At 40.1% G+C, this 7,500-nt stretch overlaps 1 protein-coding gene and 1 pseudogene across 2 annotated transcripts in view; one reads left to right on the top strand and one right to left on the bottom strand.

The window, feature by feature from the left end:
* LOC138039813 (uncharacterized) overlaps positions 1-61 on the top strand; it is a 1,113-nt pseudogene extending 1,052 nt beyond the window's left edge.
* Positions 1-2,662, bottom strand: part of LOC138042113 (uncharacterized) — an 18,382-nt gene extending 15,720 nt beyond the window's left edge. The window contains exon 1 of one of the 2 annotated variants that reach the window (XM_068887870.1): positions 2,534-2,662. The gene's annotated coding sequence lies outside the window, so the exon portion shown is untranslated. The remainder of the gene's footprint in view (positions 1-2,533) is intronic. The other variant, XM_068887871.1, reaches the window with a different exon arrangement.
* Positions 2,663-7,500: the final 4,838 nt, after the last annotated feature.

Here is a 7,500-nt window from a genome sequence, read left to right as displayed (position 1 = left end):
AGGGCCACAGACTGGAATGTTGTTCAAGGATGCAAGGTTTGTGACTCCACTTCCTCTCTAAAGGGGAGGAACAGACTATGAACGATTGGCTGGAGAACTTAGTACCGTCCTGTGCGTCAGAGAACCGTGAGGAGCGAGACTACTAAAGACAAGGCAGGAACTCTTCCTCCGGCAGTGTATTCAAATGCAAATCCTAATGCCACTAAAAGCCACTACCCTATTGAGACCCTCTGTTAAAGTAAGCTGTGAATGTAGAAATAAAGTTCACTTACCTCTACGTAGAGTTGTCCTCACCTTTTCTCTGCAATCGGAGCGCAAACTGGATCCGTTTTAGGCCGGTTTGTGGCTTACGAATTTTTACCATGTCGTTAGCTATCATTTCTCCTCATAAAGAGAAGAAGGCTGGTGACTCGCGGCAATCTCGTCCCACAAATTGCTCTCGCATCACAAAGCGGACCGAATCGTCAAAAAAAACACCACAGCCTTAAGGCCAGATAAATTTCTAACCACCTCAACTCCACTCCGGGACCAAACAGCGATTTTTGCCGGATAAATTCCAAATAATGTTCGCCATTCTATAATCTTCCCATGCGCTCGGCTAGATGAGGTCCTGGATGTGTGGCTACGGCCGTTATAGCTTGTACTCTCAATGGCCAAGTGTTGCGGTTCTTTTAATATGAATTTGCTATATTTGTTGTGTTTTCTATAAAATTATTGGTTAGTTTGAGTTTATTTAATCTACAAAGAATCATTGTATTGATAGTTTCCGCATAAACAGAAGAATTGCCTGATATTAGTGATAAAGCAGCTGCTTACTATCCTCACAAACATAAAAGCCAAACAGATCGACTGTTTTGAAACACTTATTTTCCTGAACATTGAAGATCGATTGAAGAATACACGCCATTTTGTTCGCAAGATGAAAGGTCGTAAGCAGTTTCCACGCATTTTTCGGCAATGAGCCTGGTCACTAGATCCTGTATTATAAATTACAAATACCCTGGGAAATTTAATTTTAAATTTAAAGAAATATCGTGTCGCAATGTTGCGACAAGATATATGAAATTTTAGGTGCAAGTTTTCGTCGCAAATTAAATTGTATCATTTGTAATCGTAGGGAAAAGAGGAGCCCGCAATACCTATGTGTAAAAAAACTGCTGGTCAATGATCGAGGGAATGGATCGCGGTCCTATCATATTAGAATTTTGCTTCACATCTCCAAATTGAAACAAATGTCAACTGCTAACCCTTTGAATTCAACAGTGAAAGCTGGTCGCAAATTGGTAACTCCTTCATATATTTTAATCACAAAGGGGAAAAATGCAGTCACATATGCGACTGTGTTGGTCGCAATTTCGAGTCCTGACTTACCGTAAGCATGTAAATACACTGGACGGGCCTAATTATTAGTTTTATAATTAAAATTTTAAATTTCCGTATAATCCGGTGTAATTTCCACATAATAAACTCACGTTTACGTATAATATGGCCAAAAATTTCTGTGTAGTCTTTAATTTTTCCCTCTCCTATCAGAAGCCCAGTAAATATGGATTATCGTGTAAAAATTTTAATGTTACACTAACTATTGCTGATGATAATGTTTCAAACATCGAAACATGTTCCTTAAACTCAAAAGCGTGTAATCAATTTCAATTTCAATTTCAAATTCCGTGTAATCTTTATTTTTTACCGCATCCTATCAGAAGCCCAGTATACATGGATTATCTCGTAAAAATTCTAATGTTCCACTAACTATGGCTGATGATGTTTCAAACATCGAAACATGTTCCTTAAACTCAAAAGTGTGGCTGCATTTTTAAAAAGATTAGTAAAACTTGTGCTATCAAGACCATTTGGAATATAAATTTCAAAATGATGATCGAGTTATTGAAACGTCATTCAAAATTGTTATCGCTGATTTATATTTTTTTTAAAATTTGGATTAAATAAGCAATTTATAAATTTTTTCGAAGACCACAAACTGCACTCGCCCGAATTTGCTAGTCTTTAAAAAATTTACTCCTGCCTATATGCGAAATCATGTGGCTACCTATGTAAACCAAAGCGATGAACGCGGAGAAATACATTAAAATATTCTCACAAAAAGGCTACCTCAAATGACGAGGTTAAACTCCTTTCTAGAGGTCTTAAATTTCATACCAACCCCTCCTGTTCCTAACTCTAAGAAATCTTAAGTAATGGGCTTTGCTAAATTTGCTAGACATTGCGTTTGTGATACATGTTCGCAGATAGATGCATGTAATCTCGAGAGAAGACACAAATTTGACCAATCCAAAGCATGGAAATAGACGAATAGATGAATGGTTACAGTCGATGCTAGTCGATAAGCGTGCCGAATGACGGGAATTACAAACATTTTTTGGCCATAGATTCACTCAAATCAGAAAGGAAATATTAAACACGGCACCTACAAAGAGAAGGAATATTCATTCTTCCTTCCGGTTTCATTTTGAATTGGCAACTACCGAATTGCCTCCCACACTACCCACAGCATTAAACCAAATAAACTCACCTAAATGTTTGCTTTTAGTAAGTTCTCCTCCTTCTTGAAATACCTGACAAACACAAGGACGATGTTTTTCTGTTTTATATAAGACTAAAAATAACTCACACTGGCGACGAGAAATATGCTAATTTTTTTTTTTTCCACAACGGGTTGATATCTTCATGTATGCGGCGAGAAATGTACCCATTGGCCGACAGCCTGCTTAATATAGGTACGCAATGCGTATTTCCATAAAATCAATTCAATCGAAAAAAGCGCTAACCATGTTGAGTTGTTCAGAGTTACTTTTGAATTGCACACATTTTAAGGCAAAATGGATGAGGCAATCGAGGGAAAGAAGAGCCTGCAGCTAATCAATACAGAAGAATGTAATCGTATGGAGACCGTTGCAGGCTCCCCCTTCCCTTGTTCGCTCGAGCGCCATTTCAAGACAAGTCGAATAAAAATATCTGCGATTAACGCGGGACGAGAGCCTGCTCACAGGTTACTACAGTGTCGGATCAGCGAGTGCACTGCATTTAAGTTCAGTGTATTAAACACCACACTGTTAAAAATTCATGCAATTTTAAAGGGTCTTGTTTTGTTTTTTGTTTTTTTTTTTTAGCATCATATGCATCACCATGGATGTTCAGCCCGTTTGGGGGTGTGTGAACTGAAGGTTTCAGTCTGCTGTTTGAACCACCATGGACATAATCAGAACGAGGATAAGGCCTGAGAAGTCAAAGATACCGTTGATACTGAGGGGAGGTACAGTCGTGAAATTTTTACCGCACTGAATACCCACCTTCTCTACGGTATGATTGTAACCATGTTTTCGTGCTTCCATTTGAGATCTCTGTTGACAAGAACAGAGGAAACGGAGAGAGCACTGGCGCGAGGTAAATCACAAATCATTTATTTTATTTTATTGTATCAGCTTCGCCGTCAAGTTGAATAGATCAGACTCTTCCTGGTACTAAGGTAGCTGCTGTCAGTGGATGACGCCTGGCAAATCTAACAAAGGAGATGCTCACAAAAATGCGCACTGATTAGAGTTTCGACCATTCCTATGTTATGGTTGGCAAACCAATACTTCCGGCCAGACTGGAGGTTGGTGCTGGTGCACCAAGCTATCCCCAAACTGCCAAATATTACTTTAGAAGGGTCTATTAGGAGGATATTGATCTTATCGTCAGTGCTATCGATCAGCGCTTTAACCAGGAAAGCTTCAGCTCCTACGCCCAGATGGAGACCCTCTTGGTTACAGCTGCTAATGGTGAAACTATGACGCAGAGTTCAAGTTTCTTGAAGCATCATACAGCGAAGATGTTGATACTGGGGCGCTATCTGGGCAACTAAGTATTTTGGAAGTTATGTTAAAAGAGAAAGTATCATGTTTTGACGAAATCCTGTTGGCGGTGTCATTGTTTCCAGAACCAGAAAAGAAGCTAACTCAGGATGTCCAAAATATCTGTGAGCTGCTTGCCGTAAATCCTGCCACCAGCGCCGCCGGCGAGCGTTCATTTTCATCTGCATGGCGTCGATCCAGGATGGGTGACGAAAGGTTTAGCAACCTAGCAGTGTTGAATGGCCACAAGCAGAGAACAGACCATGTCTCTATAGCTGACGCCGCACAGGAGTTTGCTTCCCACAATGAGAACCGCAAGAGAAACTTCGGCACTGCGAGCAGTTTCAAAACGTAGCATGGGTACGTAGGTTTATTTAGCATAATGACTGCATTGGATAGGTGGGAGGCGCGGTGGCCGCATGGTTAGTGTGCTCGACTCCGGATCGAGTGGTCCGGGTTCGGGTCCTGGCCGGAGACATTGTGTTGTGTTCTTGGACTACTCTCACGATGCCTCTCTCCACCCAGGTGTAAATGGGTACCGGCGAATTTAATGCTGGGGATAACCCTGCGATGGACTGGCGTCCCACCCAAGGGAGAGTAGAAATACTCTTAGTCGCTTCATGCTACAGAAACCGGAGATAAGCGTCGGCCTGATGGGGCTCTCTAGGCTCGTAGAAGACATTACCAGCATTGGATAGTATAACAAGTGAGGACGTCTTTGTTATATTTATTAAGGTTGTAAGTAAGATGACACTTCCTTAGCGTTTGTTTGCATTGGCCAGTTTTTAGCCCTACCACTTTAAAGTGGTCTCCGCGATCCTTGATCAAGACTACGGGCCCAAGTTACATTTTACACATATAGATTTGGAATTAAAAGAGTTTTTACAGTCATAATTACAAAGAGAAAAATAGTGATTAAGCGTAATAGATTTGAAAGAGCATTCCTTTTAATGCTGCATATTCATGACGAATGAGAGACCTAAGATTTGATTCCGGCTTGTTTCGAGGACTGTCTTCGGTCGAAAGAAAAGAACAATCAAATTTCCTTTACAATCTTCATTTCAAATTTTTAGATACTCAATATTTCAATTCTCAGTTTTGGGCTATTATAAAAAGTGATTTATCTGAGCGGAGCAAAGATCGAATTTGTGTTCGCCGCCCAGAAGGTTCAAAGTGTGAAAAAGCGACATCTTGTTCTTCTTGATTTACTGCCTTGAGTTTTTCCGATATTTCCAAAAGTGTTTGAATGTGATGCAGGAGCCCAGTGTATAAATGTGAGCTGTAATAGAAATACCGAAAAATTGATAGATTCCCTATTTCATCATCGACGCGCAAAGAATTTATTAAATCACCCATTTATCCATCCATCCATCCATCTATCCATCCATCCATCCCTGCTCCCTTCATCTCTAGGACAGAGCAGAGTAAGCTCCCTCAATTGGTCTCCATTCCATACAATTGTGAACCAGGCCATTCTGAGAATGAGTAGAGAATACCGTAACCTAAGTTTTTACGATCCGCTCGAGCAGCTTTCCATCGAGCGGCTCTGCGTCCAATTTGGTCTCCCTACACTTTTCTGTTATCTTCTTTAACCCGAAAACCTAATTGCAACGTACAGTTCAAACAGATCAAGAAAACACCAAAAGTACAGAGGGATTTATTTATAATTGTGTACTTCCACCTAAAGGCGTAAAGTTTTAATGTCAAGGGTAACTATTCAGAATCCAAGTGGCAATGTAAATATATATTTCGTGGTAAACTATTGCGCGAAATGGAAAAGTAATGTACTCTTGAAAATCCCTCACCTAAATGATAATTCCCAAAGACCCTCGCTATCCGCTGCAAGTTCAGAGTGCCTCCTAAACGACATCCTTTCCTCGATTATTTTTTTAATGATGTTTACAGCCCCACAATGTCATTAGCCACGAATCAGTGCCGAACCAAGTCATAAGTCATTGTCATAATTATAAACCAAGGCATTCAATGGCCATTAAGTTAGTTTTCCTTTGTTTGCGTTTATGAACAATATCCTGTACAATACTTAGCTGATCTTTCGCTCTACTACAATTATTACGAAGGCCTTTTAATTTGCTCAGATGCTGATATACAGATGCCTTGCTTTAATCCCGTTTAAGAGCCCATGAATTCTGTTCCAATGCCGTAGCACATTCTGCATTAATAATGAGTAGTATGTCAAAAATTGCTTCAAGGTAATTTGAAACTAGCAATAAAGTCTCTCAAAGTGCTTAAAATACTCCCCAGTTTGCATTAGAACGAATTAATTTTAGAATTTCAGAAAATTTTTCGGCCCTGCCAAGAGTCCTATCTATTCAGAGACCTTTCAGTGGAGCCAATTCGTCAACATGGCGTTTGAACTCCTGCTAGGCTAAGCATTCATAACAAATGATATGATGCTAGATTGGCACAATTTTTTCAAGGCCTACAGGACTTCGAACGCTTGTTCCTAAAGGTCTCTGATAAGTCTCTTGGCAGGGCCGAGCCACGAAAAAATATATGTTTGGAGAAGTAGTGATTCGGTTAAGGGGGTGGCTCTAAACTACAGAAACACAATGGTTGCTAACGAAGCTTTATAGTGAAGAGCCCTAAGGAAGGTTGGAATGATGGTTCTTTGAATTGACTTTTTGAATGACAATGTGACATCACTTCGATCAGAAAGCGCATGCTCAACTGGTTCCAGTCCTCTTTCTTGCGTTTCATTGAAAAACATGTAAAAACACTCGGAAAACGAAAGAAAGAGGTGGTTTTTCACTGGAGGGGAACCGTCCCACTATTTTTCGTAAACTGTAGCATGGAACTTCTATTAGGAAAAAAATGGAACTCCATAGTACCGATTTGTGTTAGAATGGTGTCATACTGTTGCGTTAAAAATTTGCGAGAAATATGCATAGTTAACTCGCTGAGGTTTTAGGCATTTACTGTTTTGGTCATGAGATTTACCAAATATGGTTGTGAGTCGAACCGGACAAAGAAATGTTAACTGGAACACACTTGGCGAAAAAGGATAACTATAGAGTTAACAGGGACTCGAGAAACGACTATTTGAAGGAGTCCATAGCAACGGTTTGGTAGTTAAAAGCCACCCTCCCCCCCCCCCCCCCCTACCTTAAAGGATCATTATCAGCATCTGTGCATGGGGTGCCTTGTATAAAAACAGAGACAAACTTAAACAAATTAAACACCCGATGTGATTTCATGTACAAACGATACCCTTTATGACTCTTGCTTTAAGAAAGATTACAGTGCGACGTGCCTTACCTTGGTCACGTAATTAAGTCTTTTACAAATTATTCGCCAATAAGCGTGTGCGAATTTGATGGACAGTCACGCCTCCTTGCACAGTTCGCACGGTTGTAATGAAGTTGAACACCGTTGCATGGGTTGTTGAGTTGACGTATTTACACGTAGTTGGCAAATGTGAAAGTTTGTTGGGTGGCCACGGTAAGGCGCGTTGCACTGTAATATGTAAGGGTTACGTAATTAACAAACACTATTTGCCAATCGAAAAATTGATGAAACAAATGTAGCACGCTTAATAAGTCGTTAGTTTTTAACAAACTTAGGGAAACGCTGTTATATCACTACTAACAAACAGTTACCACTCTAATATATTCTTAATAAAGTAGAT

The sequence above is a fragment of the Montipora capricornis genome, chromosome 3 (genome assembly GCF_036669925.1).
Source record: "Montipora capricornis isolate CH-2021 chromosome 3, ASM3666992v2, whole genome shotgun sequence".
NCBI classification, from domain to species: Eukaryota; Metazoa; Cnidaria; class Anthozoa; order Scleractinia; family Acroporidae; genus Montipora; species Montipora capricornis.
Note: the sequence above shows the minus strand (reverse complement) of the source record. Positions and strands in the feature narration are given on the sequence as shown.